General features: G+C 45.5%; 1 long non-coding RNA gene across 1 annotated transcript in view; it reads left to right on the forward strand.

Moving 5' to 3' along the window:
- Positions 1–360: 360 nt before the first annotated feature.
- Positions 361–13,231, forward strand: part of LOC141091970 (uncharacterized) — a 196,875-nt gene continuing 184,004 nt past the window's right edge. Inside the window, exon 1 of the long non-coding RNA XR_012232630.1 lies at positions 361–505. This is a non-coding gene — a long non-coding RNA (uncharacterized lncRNA). The remainder of the gene's footprint in view (positions 506–13,231) is intronic.

Below are 13,231 nucleotides of genomic sequence, written 5' to 3' on the forward strand. Positions count from 1 at the left end.
TCTGGTACACCCCTTAATGTCAGGTTGTTCCTGCGGTTACGATCCTCCAAGTCCACAAGTTTATTATATATGGCTTCTATGTCTTCTGCCATGTCATTGTGAGAGTCAATAAGGTTGTTATGGGAAGATGCAAGTTCTCCCATTTTGTCCTCCACATGGGACACTCTCTCCGTCACCTCCTGAATGTGAGATGTAACAGGTTTTAACATTAAAGAAAAGTCCTTTAGCATTGCGGTGCTAACAGCCATCAGCATATCTTTAATTAAAGTTCCTGAAGCAGGGAGATCTGTTGTAGGAAGTTGCTGTAATACTGCAAGAGATTTACAATTGTCCCCTCCAGAATCCCCTTTCTCTGCAACATCTCTCTTGTTATTCTGGGAGTGCAGGGGAGGTGTGCATTGCTGCATATACATCCGCCGGCCTGCTGGAACTACATTTCCCTCGTGTCCCTCCGCAAGTGGGGAAAATCTAGATCCTGGTGATGGACCCGGACCCCGGAGATAAGGTGAGGTGGGTGTTGCCTCATCCTGCACCGCAGCGGTGGTCTTTGCTGGGCTCAGGGGCAGTGGAGAGGGGGACTTTCCCGAGGAGCAGGAGACTCTGCTTACTGAGGGGCCATCTTGCCTGGTATCCCTGTTGAAGAAAATCTCCAATTTGCTTTGGTTTTTGAGATTTCTCTTACCCCTTGTCATCTTGCCAGTGATCAGTGAGGATTCGGGCAGCCGGGCGGGTTGATTAATATGCAGGAAAGGCGCTGAAATTGTCGCTTTGCAGGGTCTCAGGGAAGGAGCATTCAGCTCATGCAACTGGCCTTACAATGCTATTTTAACATGAGTTTTTACATAGAGAGAACTGCTGTATGTAAAAGTTCAAAAAGCTGATGTTAAAATCGCATTGCATACGGATGCCATTCGGATGTCACACTGTTGCTAGATGCAAGGAAATCACATCCTCACATTGCAAACGGATTACATACGGATGACTGTTCAGGGAACATTTGTGCGAATCCCGGCCGTCAAAATCGGACCGATATTTTATACGGTAAGTGTGACTCCAGTCTAAGGGCACATACCCTTTTGCGAGAAAAGAAATGGTCTGATTTTCGGACTGAAAAAACGGACGAGTGCTATGCAAGTGTCAAGCGAGTGTAATGCGATTTCCATATGATTTTTCCACCTGACATCCGTATGACATGTGTATGACATAGTAAAAAGCCAGCAGATGCCGCACACAGTGAAGAATAGAATAGGTTCGAATAGAGTAGATAGACAAGATATATACACATAGTATAGGTGTATATATATATATATATATATATCATACACACACACACACATATATATATATATATATATATAATATGAGAGAGATAGATAGTAGAATAGCCATTAATTCATATGTCGGCTTCTGTAAAATAATTACAGAACCCGACAGGATATGAGACATGGTGTACATACAGCAAACAATTGCATATCAGGGAGATTTATATATGTCAGTGACTACTAGTTTTATTAGTGTGTTTGTGTAAAATTTTGGATGTGTAAGTGTTAAATGATGAAAAAATATAGTCACGGAAAATAATTGTGTGGGCTTCTGCGCAATTTTCTCCGCCAGAGAGGGAAAGCCAGGGACTGAGGGCAGATATTAATAGCCGAGAGAGGGACCATTGTTTATGGCCCCCTCGGCTAAAAAAAAATCTGCCCCCCGCCAAACCCCGAAAAGGTGCATCTGTAAGATGCGTTAATTGTGGCACTTAGCCTCTCTCTTCCCTTTGCCCTTTAGAGGGTGGCATATGGGGTAATAAGGGGTTAATGTCACCTTGCTATTGTAAGGTAACATTAAGCCTAGTTAATAAGGGAGAGGTGCCCATTATTAATCGAATAGTATGAAAGGGTTAAAAAAACAGACATTAAGAATAAAGTATTTTAATGAAATAATTAAACACACATTTTTGCCATCGTTATTAAACTCCCAATCCAAGCAAAGCCATCATTCTCCAGAAAAATATAAAAAATAAAAAAGCAACAATATCCCATACCTACCTTCCGTACAGTCAAGTCCCACGCCGCAATCCATCTCAAGGGGTTAAATAGTTTGCAACCGGGAGTGGTGCTAATGCTAATGCTGTAAACCTCTGTGTAATGAAAGAAAAGCTGCCTGCGCAGCCTCCCCACCTGACCGGACATGAACTCGGTAGCGTCAGAAAGTTGCTGAACATTTTCCCACGCTACCGCGTTCACCTCAGGTCAGGCGGGACCACTGGGCAGCCTCAGTGATGTCAGCGCTACAGCTCCAATATTTTACACACACTATTAACATTATTAGTTAGGGACATATATAAATCTAACTGATATGCAATGGTTTACTGTATGTAAACCATGTCTCATATCCTGTCGGCTTCTGCAATGATTTTACAAAAGCCGACAAATGAATTACCGGCTATCATACTATGTATCTCTCTATGAAATATATATATATATATATATATATATATATATAATGTGTGTGTCACTGACATATATGGGTATACACCTATTCTATGTGTATGCATGTATTCTATCTTTTGTATTATAACATGTCAGTGTGATTTTACTGTATAGTCGCATATGAATTTTCAAAGGACACCGCTGCGTAAAAATCGGACTTGCATGGTGCGAGTGCTGTACGATTTTTATCTCGCACCCATTGACTTGCATTGGTGAGTCTCATCTGAGAGTCTCAGCAATATGCAGCATGCTGTGATTTTTTTTTTCTCAGTCCAATTTCGGCTGAGAAAAAACTCGCAAATGAGATGTCACCTATTGAATAACATTGGTCCAAGTGCAATCCAATTTTATATCGGATTGCACTCGTCCGTATTTCTCGCAAGTGAGTATGAGCCCTAACACTGATCTCTGTTGTCGCCAACAGTACCAAAGACAATGAGTGGAGAAGAGGTGAACATGTTAGATCTCTGCTCCTTTTAGAGGGAACTTTGCAGATCATTGCTTTGTTTTTGTTTGTCTTTTGCTTTTTTTTAAGGCTAGAAGGTGTATTTATTCATAATACAAAAAAGTGAACCATTAGAAAAAATGTCATGGAAAAAGATGAATAGACAGGTTGTGACTAGTAATATAGACATCTATAAGAGGTAATGTATAAATATGCACTCATGGGTATATATACAGCCTCTTAGAAAAGACACAATGGCCCCAATTCCAAATGACATTATTTCACTGTCCATAATTGAAAATATAGAGACATACCCATAGAATCAAAATATGTCTTCAATTAAAAGGAGAGAGAGAGAGAGAGAGAGAGAGAGAGATTTTATCCCTTCATTCACCACTTCTAGGGTTAAAACTCACAGTCTCCGGGCATGCGCTATTCAAAAAACCGGTCCGGCGCTGGGAAAAAACGTTGCAGGGAACGTTTTTTTGCAGACGCCTGACGGCTAATTTTTTGCCGTATCAGGCAAAAACCGGACACGACGCATTCCCATCCGGCACTATGCGGCGAGAATGAAAGTCTATGGGACAAAACCGGATCCGGTGCCGGATCCGGTTGTTACAAATTTCGCCACATCGTGCCGGATTACAAAAAGACGGATGTGTGAAAGTAGCCTTAGTGATGGGGCCAATTTTTTAAATTCTGACCAATGTCACTTTATGTGGTAATAACTCTGGAACGCTTCAACAAATCCCTTTGATTTTGAGATTGCTTTTTCGTGACACATTATAATTTATAATAATGGTAAATTTAGGTTGATACGTTTTGTGTTTATTTATAAAAAATATCAGAAAAAAATGTAAAAAAATTGCAATTTTCAAACTTTGAATGATTATCCCTTTAATCCAGAGAGTCATGCCATAGCAAATAACATTTCCCACGTGCCTGCTTTACATCAGCACCATTTTTAAAACGCTAATTTATTTTGTTAGCCTTTCAGGAGGTTTAAAAATGTAGCAGTCATTTTTCATTTTTTCAAGGAAATTTACAAAATGTATTTTTTTGAGGGACCTATCGAGGTTTGAAGTGACTTTGGGGGTCCTATATATTGGAAAACCCCAAACTTGATGCCATTTTAAAAGCAGCACCCCCTGACATATTGAAAAAGATGTAAAACATATTAATAAATTAACAATTGTAACTGTAACAAGATTTCAAAATGAAAAATTACAAAAAACAAAGCTCAAAAATAGTCCTGATGACAATTAGTCCATGCGTCAATGTCCATGGTCCATTTCCTGAGCAAGTTGGCAAACTATTTACAAGTAGAGTTTTGACCACACATAGTCCTGTGGTCCAACTGTCCATTGAAGCAAAAGAAAATATCCAAAAAGTCTTACAGAGTCTCTGTAGGCACAAAACTTGAAACATTGCATATTTACAGATTAACATTTACAAAACTTATCTATATGCGGAAACTTAGGGGTGGAATACCATGGGGACTACGGACAAACCTACATAGCACTGGTGTGGGTAAACTGGGTAGTAACTGTCTGCGAACTGTTAGATTCACTGTGGGCATGACAGATTCACCACTGGCAGGGCAAAGGTTCTCTGGCTCCACTGCTTTTGTAACATCCGCTGCCTGAACTTCCTGATTTTCAGAGTTCTCTTGAGTCTCTGCTACATCAGTTGCAGGAGGCTGGGGAAAGATTAGGACAGGAACTACGATGGCTTGATCCATTCTTGTCCAATTTGCAGGAAATTCTCCGAGTACAGTGTTGACCTTTTCTTCTTCTTCTTCTTCTTCAATGGGTTGAAGGTTGTTTTGTTCTTCCATCCTTTCCTTTAGCTGGTCAGGGCACAGTTTCAGATGATCTCTCGATACTGCTGATGAGGTTTCTCCTCCATCCTTACTGATAAGGCACACTTTGGTGTTGTCGAAGTTTGATGGTAAGACGGTGTAGGGTTCAGCTTCCCATTGGTCATCCAATTTATGCATCCTTATTTTCCTCTTTAGGACTTGCTCTCCTGGTGATAAGGGAACAGCAGGTGCATGTTGATTGTAGTTCTTTTCTTGTTTTTGTCTCGCTTAAGCTAGACTCTTTTCTACGCACTCTTGTACTCTACGGTACTGCTGCTGCCGCTCTGTATCCCAGTCAGCATCTGGTGATGTCACTTCAGGTGTAAGGACTCCCATATCCAAATCAATAGGCAACTTGCCAGGTCTCGCTCTCATTAGGTAGGCTGGAGTGCAGTTGGTGGAATTCACTGGAATGTGATTGTAGAGGTCGACCAGATCTGGCAACTTCTCTGGCCACAGATTCCTCTCTTCCAAAGGCAAGGTCTTCAGTAGGTCGATCACCACCTGATTCATCTTTTCACACATGCCATTGGTCTGTGGATGGTACGGTGCTGTCCTGATCTTTTTGCAACCGTACAAGTTACAGAATTCCTGGAGCACTTCTGCCTCAAAGGCTGGACCTTGATCTGTAAACACTCGCTCGAGATATCCGTGTGGTCGGCAAAAGTGCTGTTGGAATGCTCTGACTGCTGTCCTGGCTGTTTGATCCTTGACAGGCACAACTACCAGGAATCTCGAGTAGTGGTCAACGATGGTAAGAGCATAAATGTAGCCTGAACGGCTTGGAACCAGCTTCACATGATCCAGGGCGACCAACTCAAGTGGTTGTTTGGTTATTATTGGCTGCAAAGGAGCTCGCTGGCTGTTACGGTTCTTCCTGCGCAGGTTGCATTGTCCACACTCCCGTCACCAATTTTCAATGGCCTTCCTCATACCAGCCCAGTAGAATCTCTCCCGGAGCAAGGCCTCCAACTTCTTCTATCCGAAGTGTCCAGCTCCATTGTGGTATGCTTCCAAGACCATTAAAGCATCCCTCTTTGGAACTACCACTTGCCAGACCAACTCATGAGTGCGGGCATTGATACTCCTCTGGCACAGCTTTCCCTCATAGATGAACAGCCTGTCTCTTTCCTTCCACAACTGCTGGGTTTCTTCAGGAGCATCTGGATCTGGGCGTGAGTCAGCTTGTGACAGTAGCTCCTTTACCAGGCGGACTGCGGGGTCGCTATCCTGGGTTTCTGCCCGGTCATGATAAGGCAATGGATTTAGGGTGGCCTCTTTCACAATAGATTGTCTGTTTCTCACTCCTTGGGCACATTGAGCCGCAATTGGCCGGTAGAAGGCAGGTAACTCTATTTCTTCGAGTGCCTCAGGGTCTTCTCCTGCATCAGGCAGATGGGGGATTCTGGACAGCGCATCAGCATTGGCATTCTTGTGCCCCGCTCGGTACTTGATGGCAAATTCATAGTTAGACAGCCGGATCATCCATCACTGCTCCAGTGCACCTAGTTTGGCAGTTTCCAAGTGAGTCAACAGGTTGTTGTCTGTGAAGATGGTAAACTTGGCTGATGCTAGGTAATGCTTGAATCGTTCAGTCACAGCCCAGGCTATGGCGAGGAACTCCAGTTTGAAGGAACTGTAGTTGTCAGGGTTCCTTTCAGTGGGATGAAGCTTTCTGCTGGCGTAGGAGATCACTCTTTCTTTGCCATTCTGTACCTGTGACAGTACTGCTTCCAGTCCCATGTTGCTGGCATCAGTATACAGAACAAATGGTTGGTCATAATCTGGATAGGCCAGAACTTCTTCTCCTGCGAGAGCCATTTTCAGTCGAGTGAAGGATCTCTCCAGTTCCTCGTTCCATTTAAATGTAGGACTCTTCTTTCTGGCTTTCTTGGGCTGGCCCACCAGAAGATTTTGCATAGGCGTGGCTATCTCAGTGAAGCCTTTGATGAACCTTCGGTAGTAGCCTACCAACCCGAGGAATTGACGTACCTCATGGAGGTTGCTGGGCTACTGCCAGTCCCGGATGACGGTGACTTTGTCAGGATCCGGTGCCACACCTTCTGCACTCACTACATGACTGAGGTACTGTACCTTGGGCTTCAGGAGGTGGCATTTGGATGGCTTCACTTTCAGGCCAAAGTTGGACAGGGCTTCAAACACCTCAGCCAGGTGCTTCAGATGGTCTTCTTAAATCTTGGAGAAATCAATGAAATCATCAAGGTACAACAGAACTGTCTCAAAGTTCTTGTGTCCAAGACAGCACTCCATCAGCCGTTGAAATGTCCCAGGGGCGGTGCAGAGCCCAAACAGCATGTAGTTGAACTTGCAGAGACCCATTGGTGTGGTAAACGCTGTTTTCTCCTTGTCTGCCTCTGCCACGGGAACCTGCCAATACCCACTAGTGAGATCTAAGGTGGAAAAATAGATAGCAGTTTTAAGGGCAGCCAATGACTCCTCAATTGTGGGTAATGGGTAGGCATCCTTATGTGTAATGCTGTTAATTTTTCTGTAATCAACACACATTCTCATGGTTCCATCTTCCTTTTTCACAAAGACTATTGGGACTGCCCAGGGGCTACAACTGTCTCTGATCACCCCAGCCTCCTTCATTTCCCGGAACATACTTTTGGCACATTGATATTGTGTTGGGGGTATAGGCTGGAACCTTTCTTTAATGGGTGGATGATCTCCAGTGGGGATATGGTGTTGAACCCCTTTTGCCTTCCCAAAGTCTAGGGGGTGTTTACTGAATACCCGCTCATACTCCTGAGTCACTCGGTAAACCCCACTCTTTTGGTATGAAGGGGTGGAGTCAGTTCCCACCTGCAGCTGCTGACCCCACTCTTCCAGCTGCTTTACAGAGCCATTATCCTCCACCTGGTCAGATGAGACCAAGGGCTCTGCTGCCCGTATTGCGTTGTTACTGACAGTAAGCAGCTTAGCAACTGTGGCATACCGAAGTATTGTGGCCTCCTCTTCCCCACAATTCAAGAGGCATACAGGTACTCTCCCTTTGTGGACATCAACTACCCCTCTGGCTGTCAGGACAGTGGGCTGCCTATAAGAGTACACTGGCTCTACCCATGCTTGGTAATCTTTTCCTCTGAGGCCTATGGCTGCCTGACACCAAATTAACATTTCACATCTGGGGGGGTATCGCAATGGGGAAAGGATCACTCACTCTGACCCTGCCAATTTCTCCGCCAGAGAGTTCTACCTGCTGTCTTTGCATCAGGGCCTTGATCTCCTTCTGCAGGACTCATTGTTCACTGGAACCAGCAGTCTCAGCCACCTGTTGCAAGAAAACAAGAACCTCGGCAAGACAATTTTCAATCACATTAGTACCTAAGGTCATCATTGGATTATTCTTGTCGATCAATGTCTACAACTATCAGACCTTGAGATTTTAACTCTACTCGCCTCACTTTAATGGTAATCTCTTTACATCCTACTTGCGGCAAAGACTGACTATTGTTGGCAACTACTGTCAGTTCATCACTTGGGCTGCGAGTAAGTTCAGAGTCAGCCCAATACCGCTTGTAAAGGATATATGGCATAGTTGTCACCTGAGAGCCAGTGTCCAGCAAAGCATTCATGGGGATGCTGTCAATCACCACTGAGAGGATCGGTCGTCCTTCAACATACTTGGCTCGCCAGTTCCTTGGGCCTTTTGGTCCTACTCCTGGGGGTTGGCCCTCTGCCCCAGGGGTTGCTCGTTTAAATAACAGAACCTTACAATGTGGCCTGCCTTGTTGCAGTGACGACAGATGGGACGTCCATCCAGGTCATAGCGATCGCTGTCTCTCCCTCGGCGTGGCGGGATCCTCTTCTTCCGTAGCCATGACGGTATCACTGATTGGGTGGATCAAGGAAATGCTGTAGATATAGTATATCTTGACTTCAGCAAAGCATTTGACAAAGTCTCTCATACAATCCTTATTGAAAAAATGACTAAGTATGGAATGAACAAGGCAACTGTTAGGTGGATTCATAACTGGCTTAGTGATCGGACCCAAAGAGTGGTCGTAAATGGCTGCACATCCAGTTGGAAGAATGTCTCAAGTGGGGTACCACAGGGCTCTGTCCTGGGCCCTGTATTGTTCAACATCTTTATCAACGATTTAGATGAAGGAATTGAGGGTAAACTGATTAAATTTGCTGATGACACAAAGCTAGGAGGGATAGCTAATACTAGAGAAGAGAGAGAGAGGATTCAAAAAGATTTAAATAAACTGGAGAAGTGGGCAGCAACTAACAGAATGGTTTTTAACAGGGAGAAATGCAAAGTACTACATCTGGGCAATAAAAATGAAAAAAGCATATATAGAATGGGAGGAATAGGGCTAAGTGACAGCACATGTGAAAAAGACTTGGGTATACTAATAGATCACAGACTGAATATGAGTCAACAGTGTGATGCAGCAGCAAAAAAGGCAAATGCAATTCTAGGATGTATTAACAGAAGCATACAGTCTAGATCACGTGAAGTCATTATTTCCCTCTACTCCTCTTTGGTCAGACCTCATCTGGAATATTGTGTCCAGTTTTGGGCACCACATTTTAAAAAAGACATCAACAAACTGGAGCAAGTTCAGAAAAGAGCGACCAGAATGGTGACCGGTCTGCAAACCCTGTCTTATGAGGAAAGGTTGCAGGATTTGGGAATGTTTAGTTTGCAAAAGAGAAGACTGAGAGGAGACTTAATAGCTGTCTACAAATATCTAAAGGGCTGTCACATTGTAGAAGGATCAACTTTATTCTCATTTGCACAAGGAAAGACTAGAAGCAATGGGATGAAACTGAATGGGAAGAGACACAGATTAGATATTAGAAAAAACTTTTTGACAGTTAGAGTGATCAATGAGTGGAACAGGCTGCCACGAGAAGTGGTGAGTTCTCCTTCAATGGAAGTCTTCAAACAGAGGCTGGACAGACATCTGACTGGGATGATTTAGCGAATCCTGCTTTGAGCAGGGGGTTGGACCAGATGGCCCAGGAGGTCCCTTCCAACTCTACGATTCTATGATTCTATGATTCTATGACATCCTCTGGACTGGAGGCCAGCTGGATCTTCTCCTTTGATGACACCTGCAGGGACTGCACAGTTTTAGCAAGTGCAGCCATATTTTTGGTCAGCTCCTGGACCTGAAGACGCAGTTCGGCAGAAGGGTCTTTGTCCAGAGTCTGTGCATCAGCCTCCACCGGGCTGAGAGGGAAAGATGCTGCCTCTTGATGGTATGTGATCGCTGGGTGCCTAGGGGGAGCTGGACGGCTGACATTTGGTTCATGCAGCACCCAAATAGCCCTGTCTTTGAAGTCTGCAAAGTCTAGGTCAGGGTTCTGTAGGGCTATGATGCGCAGCTGTGCTCTGTGGGTACTGGATAGGAGGCCCTCAATAAATTGCTCCTTTAACAGTCTGTCTCCATCTTTCACACTGGTTGGGTCAATCTGCTTTATGGCTCGCAGCGTCTCCTGCAGGTTAAGAGCATAGACCCGCATACTGTCCTGCACTCTTTGCTTACACCCAAAGAATCTCAAGTTTATTTCAGCTGCAGTGTGAGTGTCAAAGGTGCTTCTTAGCTTAGCCAGGATCTTTTTAACAGTCACTTTATCAGTGTCCGGCCAGGCTTTTACTTCCCTTTGCGCTGCACCAGTTAACTGCCCAATAAGGATGTTCACTTTCTGGCTTTCAGACAGAGGATACACCTCAAACAAACTGCACAGTCTCTCTTTAAGTTCACTCAGGGTATGTGACTCCCCTGAGTACTGCGGTAACCAGGCCGCTCCCGGTATATAGGGCATGGACAGCGGCATTATGGGGACTGCTGCAGTGGGCGCTGATTCTTGTGGTGCTCTGGAGGCAGTGCTGGCTGCTGGATGCAGCGGCGCTATGGGAGCCGCAGCTGCGCTGGGCTCGGCAGCTTGTGGCACTGTGGGGTTCGCAGTGGCTCCCGTTGCTGCGTCTGCTCTTGCTTCAGACATTCTCTTCCCCCCAGTTAACATTTGGCCAGGCCCTGGGTCGCACTGGCATACCGGCTGCCGCTCTGCAGGCTGGATGATTGGAGGACGCTGGGACTGCAGGCCTCCACTTCTCACTTCCCACGTGCTGGCCTCTTCCCGCGCAGCACTTTAATTTTTCCGCGCTTTTCAGCTGGCTCCGCCCACGATGGCCCACCCCTTTTGTTTCCCGCGCCCGCCAAGCAGCGGGGTAATAGCGGTGATGGCGTCGACAGTCCATGGTACACAACACAGTCTCTGGCACACAGGACCTGGGGACACCGGGCTCCGTTAATCCTGTTCGTGACGCCAAAATGGGTCGCCCTCCCAGGGCTGTGGTTTACTCGGTACCAGGCCGGTCTCTCAGAGGGGAATGTCACAGCAGAGGTGACCCGGTCCGTGGCCCTGGGCGCCCATGTAAAAGGAATTAAGTGATGGAATAAAGTTTATGAGTGAATGATTTGTGACACCACCTGTGGTGTTCGGCAATGAAGATGTTAAGCCGCCGCTGCGGACAGATCCCCTGGGACAGATGGTGTGGTGCAGCTATGATGTTGTGGCCCTCCACAGGTAGGGCAGTAATCCCAGGGCAGTGAGGATAGGTGTTGAGGAATAGGGTGCAGTGTTTGGCACAGAGATGTAGCAGTGCTGGAGAGTTTGCAGGAAGAAGGCAAGGACACAACAGGGTGCAGTTTCTTTACCTTTACTTTGCTTGGCAAATGCAGTCCAGGGTCCAGATTACAGATGGCACAGGAGCTGGCTAGCCTGGAAGCAACTTAGGAATCTCTCTAGCCAGATGGGTTGTGTAGTGTCCTTCCTATCGCTTATTTTTAGGTACTTGCAGTACTGTGTTACACTGAAGCTCCACCTGCTTATTCTCTTTAGAACTCCCTCGTATGGCAGACAGCTGTAGCCTTCCTCTTCTGGCTCACACGTCGCTGTTGTGCACCCGAGTCTTATGTGGGAATAGAGCATTTACAGCTTCCTATTCCTCCATCAGTGTCCGTACAGCCTTGGAGACCGGGCTCCAGATCATGCGCTATAGCTGGGAATGAGCCTGAACTCTCTGCTCAATCTCCCAGCTCTTCTCCTAAACGTCCACACACGTTGCCCTCCTCACATGAACTCCTAATCTCCCTTTCCCGTCCCCCAGAGAGTAGCTCTTCCCCCAGTTTTGGTTCATAGCTCCCTCTGGTGGCCTGGAGTGGGAACTGTGTTGTGTGTTGTGATTAACTGACAGAGAGTCCCTTCATTGCTTCCAAACATGACATCACACTCCCTAGGAGGAAGGTAATGCCACTGTGGTGACCATACTCCTGGGGGCGCCACAGTTCACCATATGAACTAATTATTGATCAAGCGCACAGAGTATCTCGCCCAAGCCACTTGCCAGACACTGTTCCGAGGAATATTGTTGCACGCATTAATTGCTTTCATATTAAAGAGGAACTTCTGTCTTATTCCAGAAAGAAAGGATCTCTACCTTCACCTTTCCACCAAATCAAAATTTATGCTGATCTCTCGGCAGAGACACTGTGCATCCGCAGACTAATGAATCCCATCACTGCAGCCCTCAGAGAATCTCAGGTGGCGTACAGGTGGGGGTACCCCAAGAAATTGCTCATTAACAACAAAGGATCGTGGCATACTGTCTCTTCATATGAAAGAGGAAGAGATTTGCTTCCTACCTGGGATATACAAGTGCAGGAACAACCTCAGAAACAAAGAGAGCTGCCTGTAAGGGCAGAGGAGACATGGCAGAAAGTCCTCCCAAAAAGAAACAGGCGCTGAAGATATAATCATTATCTATATTTCACTATCTTTTAACAAGGGTGGCATCCTGACTGGTTGGTGCGGACAGTGATATACCCCCCCGCGGATTTCCTACTCCCGCGTTTTGTGGACCAAAGTGCAGTCCTCGGTCTGTTTCATGACTTTACTTCTGATTTTATTAGTTTGCATTGTGTTTGGTTTTTGTTTTTTTCTATCCTTTTGCATACCTGTGGTTTATTCGGATCCAGCATTTTCCCGCTTTGCAGGGAATTCTGACAGGTGTAATGGGCAACCCATTAGTCATACTAGCATCTGTATGTTTACAATATGGTTATTACAACATGCTCACTTAATGTTAGAGGCCTAAACAGCCCTCATAAAAGATCTTATATGCGGAAAGAGGCGGTCGCAGCTAAATGTGAGGTGCTTTGTGCCCAGGAGATGCACTTATTGGAGAAAGACTCCCACAGACTGTCTCATCAGCTCTTTCCATATGTGGTCCAATCTAATTTCTCGAAAAAAAAGAGAGGGGTGATGTTAGCTATCAAGGGGTCTGTTGCTTTCTCCTCAACTTATTTAGAACTTGACCCTGCAGGTAGATACCTCATAAAAGTGGGCACCATAAATAATGTTTTATATACTATAGCCGTCATTTATGCTCCAAAC

Source organism: Dendrobates tinctorius, unplaced genomic scaffold (genome assembly GCF_039654945.1).
Source record: "Dendrobates tinctorius isolate UK_male_01 unplaced genomic scaffold, ASM3965494v1 ptg000057l, whole genome shotgun sequence".
Classification (NCBI taxonomy): Eukaryota; Metazoa; Chordata; class Amphibia; order Anura; family Dendrobatidae; genus Dendrobates; species Dendrobates tinctorius.